Source organism: Triticum dicoccoides, chromosome 1A, assembly GCF_002162155.2.
Source record: "Triticum dicoccoides isolate Atlit2015 ecotype Zavitan chromosome 1A, WEW_v2.0, whole genome shotgun sequence".
Lineage (NCBI taxonomy): Eukaryota > Viridiplantae > Streptophyta > Magnoliopsida > Poales > Poaceae > Triticum > Triticum dicoccoides.
The window spans coordinates 313,442,967-313,458,984 of NC_041380.1; the positions used below are offsets into that span (position 1 = coordinate 313,442,967).

The 16,018-nt window shown below is 43.2% G+C and overlaps 1 long non-coding RNA gene across 10 annotated transcripts; it reads left to right on the top strand.

The window, feature by feature from the left end:
- Nucleotides 1-11,599: 11,599 nt before the first annotated feature.
- On the top strand, nucleotides 11,600-15,050 carry LOC119270381. 10 transcript variants are annotated; one of them, XR_005134097.1, is made up of 6 exons: nucleotides 11,600-11,859; nucleotides 11,934-12,037; nucleotides 12,211-12,284; nucleotides 12,372-13,075; nucleotides 13,594-13,909; nucleotides 14,562-15,050. It is a non-coding gene; the product is annotated as an uncharacterized LOC119270381 (long non-coding RNA). The 10 variants fall into 10 exon arrangements; XR_005134096.1 differs by having other exon boundaries at nucleotides 11,934-12,032; XR_005134095.1 differs by having other exon boundaries at nucleotides 11,934-12,474; nucleotides 12,989-13,075.
- The last annotated feature ends 968 nt before the right edge of the window (nucleotides 15,051-16,018 follow it).

Below are 16,018 nucleotides of genomic sequence, written 5' to 3' on the forward strand. Positions count from 1 at the left end.
TGGCGCTTTGATGTCATTGATGATCTTTTCAACTTGCACTTCTTTTGCAATGCGAGGATGAGCTGGTTGTTGTTGAGGAATTTGATCAGCATTTTCTTCAGCACCATTTTCTTCAGTATTTTCTTCAGGTGCATTAGCTCGACGTTCTTCATGTTCTAGAATGAATTCTTCATCAGATTCTTCAGTAGGAATGACATCCTCAGTAGCCTTGAACTTGGTAGTTTCCTCAGGTGCTGGTTCATCTATCACAGTAGGTAGGTGCTCTCTTTGCGAGCCATTAGTTTCATCGAACCGCACATCTACAGTTTCAACAACCTTGTGAAGAACGTTGTTGAAGACTCTGTAGGTGTGCGAGTCCTTTCCGTAACCAAGCATAAAACCTTCATGTGCTTTCAGTGCAAATGTAGAGTTGTGATGAGGATCTCTAATCCAACATTTAGCACCAAAGACTTTGAAATAACTTACATTGGGTTTCTTATCAGTGAGGAGTTCATAGGCAGTCTTCTTGAAGAATTTGTGAAGATATACTCTGTTGATGATGTGGCACGCAGTATCAATTGCCTCAATACAGAACCGACGAGGCGTTTTGTATTCATCAAGCATAGTGCAAGCCATCTCAGCAAGAGTCCTGTTCTTGCGCTCCACGACGCCGTTCTGCTGAGGAGTGTAAGGAGCAGATAACTCATGAAGAATACCAAATTCATCAAGATAGTCATCTAGACCAGAATTCTTGAACTCAGTTCCATTGTCACTTCTGATGTGCTTGATCTTCACACCAAAGTTGGTTGAAGCCCTCGAGGAAAATCGTTTGAAGACTTCCTGCACTTCATGTTTGTAAGTAACAATGTGCACCCATGTGTATCGAGAGTAATCATCAACAATAACAAAGCCATATTGAGATGCATCATTTGAAACAGCAGAATAATGGTTAGGACCAAAGAGATCCATGTGAAGCAGTTGAAATGGTCGAGTAGTGGTCATGATAGTCTTCGCTGGATGCTTGGGCTTTGTCATCTTCCCAGCTTCACAGGCTCCGCATAGGTGATCCTTGAGGAATTTTACATTCTCGATGCCGATGACATGCTTCTTCTTCGCAAGGATGTGCAAATTTCTCATGCCTGCATGACCAAGTCGTCGATGCCACAACCAGCCTTCTGAAGCTTTTGCAAGTAGGCACATGGCTGGTTGTGGTCCTGTAGAGAAATCAACAATATACAGGTCTCCTCTCCTAAAGCCTTCGAAGACTTTGGAATTGTCAGCTTCCATAACCACAACACAACGGTACTTGCCAAAGACAACAACCATATCAAGATCACAAAGCATTGAGACAGACATAAGGTTGTATCCTAAGGACTCAACAAGCATGACTTTGTCCATGTGTCGGTCCTTTGTGATCGCAACCTTACCTAGACCCAATACCTAACTTTTGCCATTGTCGGCAAAGATGATATGCTTCAGATGCGACAGAGATAATGGAGCATCCATCAATAGATTCTTGTCACCAGTCATGTGATTTGTACATCCACTATCGAGGACCCACTCAGTGGCTTTGGGTTGATCATCCTGCAGATGAATTAGTGCAGCTTACAAACTCATATACTTCATCAGTGAAGAATATGACATCAATTCATCAGATCAATTTCATCAAGCAAAAGAACAGATGAAGCAGTATGAGGACATGAGAAATGAAAGTTCATTTCTTCATGATTAGCCTGCGTCCTTTCAGGCATGCTCAGGTCTCCGGCAAATTCTTCAAACGATTATGTACGTCTGGAGACCTGACCCTATAGAAGAGATTAGTTCTTTTTCTTCACCACCCACATCTGAAGGGGTGGCAAAGAGTTCATCACTCTGCGAGCTCCATAAGAGAAGGGTGGCATAGATGCCAGTCCATTTCGTTTCACATAAGAGGGGTTAGAGTAAGCATAAGAGTAAGCATAAGAGTAAGCAGAGAAATTCTTCGAGGACTTATGGACATAATGATTTGAAGAATAATGCACATATCCATAATCCTTAGATCTTCCCTGCAAAACAGACGGGTTAGAATGATGATGTTCATATGAGGACTTTGATCCTTTTGAGGAATATGATCCATGCGAGGAGTTTGGTCTGTATGAGGACTTGGATCCATATGAAGAATTTGGTCCATATGAAGAATTTGATCTGGGGTTCCTATTCTTCATAGGTGGCGTCATGATGACATTCACCTGAAGATTTTCAAGGCATCTTTTGGGAACCCAGATTTTCTTCATAGGGGGACCGTTCCTGCAGTTAGTGCCAACATATCTAGCAAATACTTCACCATCTGATTTTTGAACAGTTTATAGTTGGAGTCAATTGACTCATCATCAGAACGAGGAGATTCACATGCAAATCTAGATAAGTTAGATGGATCAACTGGAGGTACCTTTGCAGCAACCCATGTAGTTTTGGGGTACTGCTCAGGCTTCCAATATGTACCATCAGCATTGAGTTTCCTCTCAAAGGCAATACCCTCTTTCCTAGGGTTCCTGTTGAGGATCTACTTTTTAAGCACATCACAAAGAGTCTGATGCCCTTTGAGGCTTTTGTACATGCCTGTCATGTACAATTCCTTTAGCCCTGCATCATTAGTGATACTAGCAGTGTCCTCAGATGAGGAATTAGTGATAGCAGAGGCATGTGAAGAATTTGAAACATTAGCAGCATTTGAACATTCATTTGAAGAATTAGCAGATTCACGTTCAATGCATTTCAAACAAGGAGGAACAAATTCTTCCTGAGAAGCGCTGATTTGTTGAGCAAGTAATCGCGCTCCTTTTAAAGATCTTCATAACTCACTCTTGGCTTCTCAAGGTCTTGCTTTCTTTGAACAAATTCATAAGAAAGCTTCTCATGATCATATAAGAGAGTGTTATGATGACCTTGAAGATTGTCAAACCTAGTCTGAAGTCTCTGAAGACTTTCAGCCAAAGCTTTTGACTGATCCATTTCTTCACCCAACATATCATCGCTCTTATTTAGCATGTAGTAAACTTTTTCCAAAGCTCTTTGTTGTTTAGTGGCAAGGGAAGCAAGTTTGACATAGTTGGGTCCAAATTCATCACCAGATTCATCATCACTAGACTCGGATAGGTAGCATTCAGTTACCTTAGCATCTTTTGCCATAAGGCATGATGCAGAAGATGATGATTCTGGTTCGAATGTCATCGCTTTGAGATTCCTTGAAGTCCTCAAACCAAGGATCATGAAAGGTTCGATGACCTTCATAGACCTCAGAGAAACGGTCCCAGATAAGCTTCGCATGATCGAGATGCATGATATTCCTAAACTAATTTTGAGACAGACAGGAGCAAATGACGTCCTTCGCCGTGAGGTTGAGAAGAGTGTACTTGCGAATGTCATCTACTTCCGCCATCTTGCACAGATCTGTCAGACCAATCTCAGTGACGGTCCACAGCTCGCTGTTCATCTCCATGAGGCGCTTCTTCATCATGGCCTTCCACTTGGGATACTCATGACCGTCAAATATGGGGCATGTCACTTTCTTCATACCTGCGATCGACATAACTAAAACTCCAGGCGGTTAAGCCAAAATCACACAGAACAAGGGAGTACCTCGCTCTGATACCAATTGAAAGTGCGTTATATCGACTAGAGGGGGGGTGAATAGGCGATTTTTATGAAATTCTTCACTGAGGAATTTGCCGGTGAGGAAATTCCTTAGCGAAGAACTTCTAGCAGCGGAATAAGTACTCAAAAGTAAACATAACAGAATACAAGCATAGTCATCATGATGAAATGAAGACAGGCACAGAATACAGGAAATGAAAGCACATGATAACACAGGATGAAGACAAACAGACTGAAGAAATTGAACTGAGGAAATTGATAAAGTCTTCAGTCAAAGTCTTCAAACATAGATATGAACAAACACACAACACAGTTATGAGGAAATGAAAGAGTTGAGGGAATAGAACCAGTAAGCTTGGTGAAGACAATGATTTGGTAGACCAGTTCCAACTGCTGTCTCAGTTGTACGTCTGGTTGGAGCGGCTGAGTGTTTAAACTCGAAGACACCCAGTCCTAAACATGCAACTGAGGATACCAAGTCCTCACCGTATTCTCCTTGAACTAAGGTCACACAGACCTCGTCCAATCACTCGTGGCAAGTCTTCAGGTGACTTCCAAACCTTCACAAACTTGGTCACTCGGTGATCCACAATTCCTCTTGGATGCTCTAGACCATGATTCCTAACTGTCTGGAAGAAGCACAGTCTTCAAAGGTAACAAGCGTCGGATCCACGCAGGATCAATCTCTTCAGTGATACTCAATCACTTGGGGTTTGTAGGTGTTTGGGTTTGGGTTTTTCCTCCCTTGATGATTTTCGCTCAAAGTCCTCGGAGGATGAGTTGCTCTCAAATGACAAGTGTCAATTTCTCTCGGAGCAGCCAACCAGCTAGTGGTTGTAGGGGGCGGCTATTTATAGCCTAGGGAGCAGCCCGACATGATAAGCCATAAATGCCCTTCAATGATATGACCGTTAGGTGGATAGATATTTTGGGACAAATGGCGCATAGCACAGCAATGGTCGGAATTTTGAGTAGCAAAATCCTCAGGGCTATCATGTTCCTCACTGTGTAGGCAATCCGCACTGGCGAATTCCTAACTCCTCAGTCAGAACAAATTCCTCAGAGACCAGAAGAACTTCGTCTCTGTCACTGAAGAATATGACTGGACTGTATGAGATTTCCAATGGCTTCACTCGAAGGGATTGGTAGGTGTAGGATTTTGAGTTGAGCATCACATGGAAATTTTTCCTTAGTATTTCCTCGACCCCCTTTAATAGTACGGTGTTTCCTATGACTCAAGAAAGAGAAAATGAAACTATGAAAACAAAAGTCTTCACGCTTCATGTTCCTCGAATGAATACCAAGTCTTCAATGTCACACCAATTTCTTCACTTTCAAAGTCTTCAGAAAGTCTTCAAAGATCCAAAGTCTTCAGTCGAAGAACTTCATTTTTAGGGGTCGACTTTCTCTATAAATATCAAACTCCTCATAGACTTATAGATCTGTGTACACTCACAAACGCATTAGTCCCTTAACCTGTAAGTCTTCAATACACCAAAATCACTGAGGGGCACTAGATGCACTTACACAAGTCCTAAACTCTCTCGGGAAGGCTGATCCGAAGTCCGTTCGGGGCTCTGGAGAGGGGAATCCGTCGCCGTCGTCATCATCAACCATCCTCCATCACCAATTTCATGATGCACACCGTCGTGCGTGAGTAATTCCATCGTAGGCTTGCTGGACGGTGATGGGTTGGATGAGATTTATCATGTAATCGAGTTAGTTTGTTATGGTTTCATCCCTAGTATCCACTATGTTCTGAGATTGATGTTGCTTTGACTTTGCTATGCTTAATGCTTGTCACTAGGGCCCGAGTGCCATGATTTCAGATCTGAACCTATTATGTTTTCATGAATATATGTGAGTTCTTGATCCTATCTTGCAAGTCTATAGTCAGCTACTATGTGTTATGATCCGGCAACCCCGAAGTGACAATAATCGGGACCACTCCCGCTGATGACCGTAGTTTGAGGAGTTCATGTATTCACTATGTGTTAATGCTTTGGTCTGGTACTCTATTAAAAGAAGGCATTAATATCCCTTAGTTTCCGCTAGGACCCCGCTGCCACGGGAGGGTAGGACAAAAGATGTCATGCAAGTTCTTTCCATAAGCACGTATGACTATATTCGGAATACATGCCTACATTACATTGATGAACTGGAGCTAGTTCTGTGTCACCCTAGGTTATGACTGTTACATGATGAACCACATCCGGCATAATTCTCTATCACCGATCCAATGCCTACGAGCTTTTCACATATTGTTCTTCGCTTATTTACTTTTCCGTTGCTATTGTTATCATCACTACAAAATACCAAAAATATTACTTTTGCTGCCGTTACATTTTGCTATCGTTACCACTACTATCATATTACTTTGCTACTAAACACTTGCTGCAGATATTAAGTTTTCAGGTGTGTTGAATTGACAACTCAGCTGCTAATACTTGAGAATATTCTTTGGCTCCCCTTGTGTCGAATTAATACATTTGGGTTGAATACTCTACCCTCGAAAACTGTTGCGATCCCCTATACTTGTGGGTTATCAGAGTACCAGGTGGCTGCTGTCACCCACAAGGTCAACCACCTACAGCTTCAAGTCCACCCCAACGGCACGGGACTACACCGGCTCTTCTCCAACGTGCCGCCATCACCACCATCTTCCATCGGCCCCGCTTGCCGATGCCCAGCTCCAAAGACAATGCCCTCGAGAGGGGATACGATGCCAAAGCACCGTCATCGTTGGTTGCTATGGATCTAGGGTTTTCCACGAAGCTGAAAAGGTTGGATTTAAGAGTATCACCTCGACGAGGCCAACAAGAAGTAGACGACGCTCAAGAGCGTCTTCATCACCGACTCCAGCTGTGGCAAGAGAGAAGTCTTTCATTCGGGTCAACCTCCTAAGACCCACACACCATGCATGACCAAGCCCTCCAGCGAATCTTTACCAGATCCAGCCAGATCTAGCTTGCCGCCACCACCTACTCCTAAGTTCATGGCACATGCCACCTTCACATTGCTTGGCAGAGCCACAGACCTCTGAATGCCAGAACCAATAAGAACCGCGTCGATCGACGTGCAACACCGCATTTGGGCTCGCCACCTGTCGTGCTCCCCTCGACAACCCCCACCTCCTCACCAGAGGCCGCCTGCTCGGCGCACGACAAGCCGATGTCCACTTCTGCGATTAGGGTTGCTACCGTGCGCTCTAGGTTTAGTGACACGAAAGAAGGGGGTTATGCACACTGTCCGCTTGGTTCCTAAGGGCGTCTCCCACGCCGACTCGCAAACCTCCCGCATGCTTTCGGACCGCGCTGTCCGGACAACGGAAGACATCCAGCGTGTGCCTATATCGGTCCGCGGCGTGGTCCGGATGCGATTTCTCCCACAAACCTGAGAAAAACGTGGGGGGGGGGGCTTTGCGGGAGTCTGGAGCGCTCTCAAGCCCTCTTTTGACCACCCTGGCCCACCCAAACCACCACCGCCTTTCACGCACTTTCCATCCCACGCGTCGTGCCATATTCATGTCAGCCCAGAGCATGCAGCGGCCGACATTGATGCCGTGATTTGACCGGAAGGGAATGCGGCGCAAACGGGCGTGACCTCTCGGCCGTCGCCGCCGCTTCAATGCAGACGCCATGTCCCGAGAAACCAACTCCGGTTGCTTCAATACTGAATTTTATCTTTACAACTTCAGGTCCTTCTACTATTGCAGATGAAGAAATGATGGGTTCAAAGAAAGAAGTTGTCATTAGTAAGGTACCAGCTTTTGCAATGATGCACTTCGTTAAATTATTTATTACATGTTTTTTTTATCAAATTTTCTTCTGTAATGAAAATGAAGTATCATTCAAATTGTGAATCTGTGGTGTACTTGTAAGATGCATAAGTGGTGTGGTATACTAGTATAGGCGCTATTTATAGCCGTTTAATTTTAGCCCTAGGCTTTACGAAATCATGGCTCCACCTTTGGCTGGTGAACAACCCGGGTTCAAAAATCAAAATGGGGGCAGGAGCGAATTCGGTCTAGGGAAGGGTAGTTCGTTGATTTTTGATGAGTTTAATTGTGGGGAAAGAACGGCCCATTTCTAAGACATGGAGTTTCTACCCGCGAACACTCCCACATAAACAGTAAAATGATTTTTTTAATAAAGAAACAAAAAATCTGAAATTTTTTGGCAAATTTTTTTGGCGAATTGTGTACATACAAACAAGATTTTGTGATGATTTTTTTCCCTAAATGCTCCCGGAAAAAAGTCGATACTCAAAAAGGTCGTTTCTTAAAGCATTTTTTAGCATTGCTTTTGTTTTTATGCCCAGAACATCAGGAATGTTTTTACGAATATTTGCACGCATGTAGACAATTCATCAATGCTTATTATCGAAAAAGTCTCTTTTCCCTTTTTAAATTTTACTGTTCATCATGGGTGCATTGAGCTAGCGAGCAAAACAACACTTTCGCGTTGATTGTTTTTGTCCTATTTTGGTGTTGTGCAATGAGGGCAATTTTGTCCATGGAATAAAAATTGACAAGGTAATTGGGGACTTTGATCATAGGTTGTAACCCAATGATGGTCGTGTCACAATTGATGGCCAAATAGGTCAAATTGGGAAGATTTTTTTTCTATATGGCCAAATAGGTAAGAATTTTTTTAAACAAAGCCAAATAATGAATTCTTTCATTAGCTTTTGCACGCCATTGATGGCTTGAAATAAGATTTAAGGTGTTCTTTCCTCTTTTGTTTAGCTTGAGATGTATACATTGTTAGCTTGAGAGAGAATCAAATTATTTGAAGGGATCAAAGAAACAAAACGCATAGATCACATAGACATTGTTAGCTCGAGAGAGAACCAAGTTATTTGAAGGGATCAAAGAAGCAAAATGCATTAACCACATAGACATTGTTAGCGGGAAAAAGAAGAGATCAAAACAACAAAACATAGAGGCCAACTGTCCAGGGCTTGAAATTCTGAATATTTTTTTTAGAATTTGAAATTCTGAATTTTGTAACGTAAAGTACTGAAATTCGGCATTTGGGCCGAGTATTCGGGTTTGTCACCGGCCTAGGCTTGGGCTTGAGAAAAGAGTATTTTTCTACGCTTTGGACCGGGCTCGTCTTTCAAAGGTCAGACTTTTGCATGTCCAGCCCAGACACCCACCCCCTCTCCCCAGTCCCTACCCATACAAATGCTCCGAAATTGAGTCAATTATACTGGTGGTGCTAGAATTTGGTGCAAATGATCACTTTAGTGCTAGAACTTGTGGCATACATCGAAGTGGTGCAAAAACTTGGCTCGAACGTGCAAATACGGTGCAAATCTCATTTCTATACGCCGACAACACTAACGGGGCATGACAGTGTGGTGTAGGGCCCGTTGTCAGTGACCATATTGGGAAGACGGGTGTGTGGCGTGCTCTTTTTGCAAAAAAAAACATGAATTCTTATTTTTGGATTTTTCTCACATAAAGGCCCCTGTTAGGGTAACTGCATATGTGGCATCGGATGGTCCCACTTGTCAGCCAAACATCACAAATTTTATTAGTTTTTCAGAATAAATAATGGAAACCACGCATGACTCGAACAGGTGACGCTTGGGTCAAACGGAGTGCACGGCTAGCCAACCCAGCAGATCACAATTGATGTCATACAATGATACTAAGCCTTTTACATCCTGACCTAAAATAATGTAAAATAAGAAGAAGAAGAAGAAAATCACGAGGAACTAAAAAAAAGAATTGTAAATTTGAAAAGAAAAAGATACCGCCCTGGGATTTCGTACTAGCGACCTGACAATTACCACCAGCAGGACCTAGCAATACAACCATTAGCATTTCGTGCCTTAAACATGTTAGTTTTTTCCTTTTTATTTTTTAGCCTAAAAAATGTAAATTGTATGGTAAATACGTATTCATTTGCGAATCTGCGGTCTGAGGCACACTAGGCTAATTTTTTTCATACATATATTAAATTAATTTAGAAATACAAATATAATTTATAGAAAACACACCAAATTTATAAAAATGCATGAACACTTATAAAACAACATAATTTTTTTAATCTTGGACAATTATATATACAACATAATTATTTTATAAAAAAATTGTTTTTTAACTTATAGGATAATTTATTTAATCTTGGACAAGTTAGTTTGATATTTTAATTCTGATAAAAAATTATAAAATTATTTCATATTTTAATTTGATGGATTTTAAAATTAATAGGTGAACAGTTTTTGGTTTATATATTTATTTATATGTATATTATTTATAATTATGCATCAGCAACTGAACTCTGGGCGGGTGGGTAGCCGCGCACGTCGGTTAGACCGCGGTCACCGATACGAATCCCTCTGTGCCATATCTTTCATTCTAACAAAAATTGTGATGTTTCACTGACAAATGGGACCCATCAGATGCTACACACCTAACAGGTGCCTTTTCGTGAGAAAATAAAATAAAAATCCAAGGGTGTTTCTGCAAAAAGAGCATGCCACACGCCCAACCTTCACTATGCAGTCACTAACGGTGGGCCCAACGTATTTGCACGCTCAAGCCAAGTTTTTGCACCACTTTAATGTACCCTGCAAATTCTAGCACTAAAGTGACCGTTTGCGCCAAGTTTTAGCACCACCGGTGTAATTGACTCTCCGAAATTTTATCTAAGTCGATTTACTGGAGTCAGATTTTTCTTAACCAGATTGAGCTTACATATTACTGCATGCATACATTGTCGTACGAAATATGATCACAGTTTATTAGAAACAGAAAAACATCGTTTATTAGAAACAGAAAAACAGAGCAGACGTTGCAGTTTGCGGATGCCCCCAGCTGCCGTGCGCCAATTATTCAGCGACCGACGGATCGAGGGGTTAATTCAGGCGTCGGACCATGTGACGGTCTCCTCGCCGACGTTGGTGTCCAGCCCGAGCGCCTTCCACACGGCTTTGGAGGTGTCGACGATGCTGTTCTTGCAGCCGCGCCGGGAGTCGCACTCGTCCACCACCATGGCCTCCACGCTCCGCCCGGTGCCCGCGCTCGTGATGCGGATCATCCTAAAGCACCGGACCCCGCCCTGGTACCACCCCGTCGACAACGCTACCAGCATGTCGTCGTCGCTGTGGTACTTGCCATCGCACTCCGCCGGCCCGCCGCCGTCCTCGCCGGGCTCGAACCCGTTGACTGTCATCACCGCCGGCATGCCGGAGAGTTTCGACGTCGAGACGGCCGGCGACAAGCGGGCGACGGTGCCGGTTGATGCCTGCAGCACGACTAAAAGCATGGCCAGGGCTGCGAGCTTAGCGTACGCCATTGCTAAGCCTTGGTAAGCTCCTGATCGCTTAGGCTTGCGTGCGCTAGACTTGCTCGATCTTGGGGTGCTTATGGCGTTGGGTTCGAGCGGTTTATATAGACAACCATCGCTGTCTCGTGTGCACCGCTGTCTTTCTTGTATTGGTTCTTGTTCAGCAATGTGTCACTTAGCTTATTCCCATTATTTACCCACGACGGCGTGCTCGAAATGGGTTTAATTAACGGCTTGTTTTGGGGTCACTACTTCTGCTTGTGTACAAACGATGCGTTTGGATTTGATGGTGTTGCTAAGTGCTATTGAACTTATAATTGATGAAAGGGGTGCTAGACGCAACGGATGGCTCTACATCGGCTATGAATAATGCGAACTTATAAAGGATGAAAGGGGTGCTAGACGCAACGGATGACTCCACGTCGGCTATGAATAGTGCGAACTTATAATTGAACTTATAAAGGATGAAAGGGGTGTTAGACGCAACGGATGGCTCCACGTCGGCTATGAATAGTGCGAACTTATAAAGGATGAAAGGGGTGCTAGACGCAACGGATGACTTCACGTCGGTTATGAATAGTGCGGACTTATAAAAGATGAAAGGGATGCTAGACGCAACAAATGGCTTTACGTCGGCTATGAATAGTGCGGAGCGAAAAGAGCAGCGAGCGAGCGCGCGAGTAGCGAGAGAGAAAAAGCGAAGTGGGGCGAGCGAGCAGCGACAGAAAAGCAGACCTAACAGCGTGAGGGCAGCGACCTAGCCGGCGCCCTCGCAACCGCCTCCGCCTCCTCTCCTGCCGCCACCGCCGCCGCCGCCTCCACCACCTCCTCCTTCCCTGCCTCTCCTCCTCCCGCGTCTCCTCATCTCCTCCTTCTACTTCCGTGCTCAATAGGAGGAGCCGGGGTCGCTGCCCCCCGACCATGGTGACAGACGGCGACAACGGCGGTATGGTCCCCTTCTCTTCCCTTTCTCTCTCCTGCTCTTTCTCTGACCCCCATCTCCTCTCCTCGCCTCTCTAGGTCTAGGTTGGGTGGGTCATGGCCGACCAGCAGCAGGCAGTCCATGGCGGCGGCGGCCAGATTTGCGCCGGGACAGCTGCGACTCATCCTCAAGATTCGGTTTGGTTTGCTTGCTTTTCCCACTGCCTGCAGTCCCGCTTTTCATCCTCACGATTGAAGAGGAGCATGGATTGCTTTCCTCTTCAGTCTCTTCTTCTTCCCTCCCATTATTCCTTCAACGATGTTCCTCTTCGATTTGTTTGTGCAGCATCACTAACTCAACTCCATGCATATGCAGATGCAGGGGGAGGAGAGGACCGCTACTTTAATTCTCTGATTTTTTTGTGAGAATTAAGATGGATGGCTTCTCGTGTAGAACTCAGTTTACATATATTTTTTATTTTATAACTAGACCTATGCTTTTATCAGGTTTTCTTATGATGTGTTCATATTTTGTAGGAAGAGCATCTTCATATCAGGAAGAAAAATCATCGGTGGAAGCTACTGACCATGAGGATTTACATCAGTGACCTTCACTCGGGTTGTAAGTAGATATAATGCAGTAAGGACTTCTATTCTTGCGAGTCTGGTTAGATGCACTTGTGAATGGCTGCTAAGAAAAAAGGCCTCGGAGTGTAGAGAAGGTTTCTGAGATATGCATGCCAAATATCTTGCTACTTTGGCATTTTTGTAGGCAGATCTGTAGATATAAATAAAGTTGGTTCTAATGTGATACTCTCAATTTCTTCCGGTGTATGATATTATGAAGGTTGGGGAATTTATATTTACACGAGATAAATTATGATGTACTCATGTTTCTTGAACTGATGACCATCACTACATCAAGATGGCTGGTGAATAAAGCGTGTCATGTGTTTCATGATGTGTTACCATATATATACTATTTGCAGGAATTTTATATGTTGATTAGCATACTCTCACTCTAATGTATACATTGCATGAGCTCCCAACATCCATAACAATTTTTCTCATTCAACATATTTATATATTTATCTGCCTGATTATGCTCATTCAAGTGTTGTTGCCATTTAGGCCATTCCATTTTTTTCTTGCAGGCGTTGACAAACTGTGAAATTCTTTGTTGAGTTCCTTTCAAATGGGCACTGAAGTAGACAAGCCTAAGGCTGACCAAGTTACCTATGGTGGGGTATTCCTTTAGATCCTACTTGAGTTAGCACTAAAAAAATTATCTTACTCAATGTATTCATGTTTATATCAGTGCTTTTGAACGAAGTTAATTAAGTTTTGGTGTAACTAGGCTGAATTATATCAGATTTGTTTAACTGGATTTGCTTCTTCCCATCTCATGATATCTAATTACATGCCCGTTCAATGAAAAAAGATATCTAATGCCTTTTCAATTTGTTTCCCGTGTCAATGCAACTGAATGTGATATCCACATACTGAGGTTTTCCTTGTAAAGATTTCTATTAGTGTAGTGTATTTACTTCTTGTGCTGCTGGTTCTTCTATTCCGAGGACTTGTTCTATTATGGATACCTTATTTGATCATTCTTTGGCGAACTTAATACCGCCCAGTCAGATGTTTAAAGGGGGAGGAGTTTAAAGTTGAATATTGCCCTCAATTGGGGAATATGTGCTGCCCCCTTTGTGTGATGTGTGGAAATTTGCTGTGCTGACTTATTTCTTTTGTAATGCAGGCTCAAGGACGTGAGGCAATTACTGCCAAACTGGCCGCATATTTTCTCATGTAAGCTGGCAGCAACCGTGTCATTGCAGGCAGGATTCGTGCCCCTGCACCTCCAGGTTCCACTCCGTCACATGTCCCTTCCTCCCTCCTTTCCAATAGGTATGCCCATGTATGTTTAGCTGATGTGATCTGTTCTTGCGTCTTGCTCTCCTGTCAATGAGAACCTCATGGAGCTCTTCATCATGATTGATGCATGTCAGCGGGCCTCAGCGCGATCTATTACCGTTGTCATTCTCTACTTTGGATATGCTAGAGGAGACAGAAAGGTATGGCCAAATAGTTAAACTGGCTGATTGCTTTTGAAAGAAGTTAATTATGTTTTGGTGTAACCAGGCTTAATTATATCAGATTTGTTTAATTGGATTTGCTTCTTCCCATCTCATGATATTGTAATCAGATATTCAGTTTATTTTTCAGTCATGTAGTTGATTTAATCTATGCAGCAATTTTAGTATTCCTGTTTGAGTCTTGTATCATTTTGTTTTTCAGTCTAAAATCCTTGTTTAATTGGTCAGTCTGTGTTATAGTTACTCCTCTTTCTCAATATTTTGAACCTTTTAGTTATTTTCAGTTTGACCAACAATATGTTTTCTTCAGATTTTGGATCATCCATAGGTGGCCATGATAGCAGCTTCTCTGCTTTCATGGGTAACCTCCCTATCTTTCTGCCTCTTTTCGCGCGTGCGCGCGTTCGGATTTTGGTGTGAAAAACTAAAACCTACAGTTCAAAGCATTTTTGTGATTTCTGTAAGCTCACAATTGTAAACTAGGACCTACATAATTTTATTATTCAACCATTTTTAAGTGATTGTTGGTACATATCATCTTGGTTTTGAGTAGTGTTCAGTGTCATTTAAGTTATGTTCAGTGGGGAGAGATGACCTCAAACTGTTGTCATGATATGTCCTCATTTTATAGTTTTGCAGGTAGTGAGGGAGGATGGACACGAGAAGAGTGACACTGCCATCTTCACATATGAAGTTTCGTTATGATATATTTCATTCCATTTTATTTTTATCACACGCCTAGAAGCTTTGCTTTAGCTAAGATTTTTAGTTCCATTCATTAGTTCTGGACAGTTTGACAATGGCCAACCATCTATCATGCACAGGTGCAGGGTACAGTTTGACAATGCACAGGTGCAGGGTACAGTAGTCAGTGTTCGTATATTCAACATATGGTCCATCTTATGCATACAAGGTGCTATCTTGGCATGGATACAACCTGCAACCATATGCACATGAAGTGTGTATGTTCTAAGAGGAGCACAATTTCAGAAGAGTATTTTTTTATTTGAAGTGGTTTGATTTTCTATCGAGACTTTTATATCTAGCATCATTTTGGATCTTATGTAAAAAATATGATAATCATGTCCGTATGACTATCATCAATCCGTACTTACTTCCATATGTTTCCTTCTGTGTCTACATATTTTGATGCACACTCTTTCAATATTTGGCTTGCTCTCGGCCTTTGCGCCCTGGGCGCAACTGTTCATCTAGTAGCTGTAATACCCGAGTGAATGGCAACTGAGTAGGTCGCCCGTGGCGGAGTTGATAGTGAATGAGCCTCAGTATTATCCACTAGTAGTAGTAGTATTATTCAGTAGTACTCCGGGTAAACTGGAGTAGAATGCAACTTACGGAAGTTTAGGCATCTAAAAATTGGTTATAAATATGTGAGCATCTGTAGTATGTGGCTCAACCAGTAGCACTGTATCATCGCTGGCTACGCCAGTCCCTTTTCAGCTGTTAGCTAACAAATTTTCATTAATATATATGAAATCTACAAATTACAAGAACTGAAAGAAGTAAAAAAAAAAGATACCAATGCCGGCCCTAGGGAAATCCTTCTACCTTATAAAATCCGCTGAGGTGCAGATCAATCAAGACTCTAAAGTCTGTGTAGTATTTGCTTTTAATTCTGTGAAAAAGAGGTGCCTCCAAGTGGACCCTGTGGGATGTCCATTCTTGAAGATTTTGGATATCCAATGCAAAAGAGTTTGGAACAGTCACCATGGTGACAAGGATATTGTCTAGAAAAGAGATGCCTCTGTTTCTTGAAAGGGGCTGGCTAGGTGCCAGTCAGCCTGAAATTCCAAATTGAGTCAGTCGAATCAGTCTTTGCCCTTGATCTCTGATCTAACGGCCGCCAGCCATCTTCTTCCGCCTACCTTTTCGTGAAAAGCGGATCACACACCGCATGTCTTCTTCCTCCCGACGCCTTCTTCCCCCAACCACCCCCATAGACCACCAACCGAACCGCCAGCCACCACCGCTCGCGGCACTCCAAGGCCAACCTCGCCGCCCCGCACCGCCCTTCCCTCAACCGCCGCCCACCATTGTCATGCCACCACCCTCGGCCATCCTTCTAGC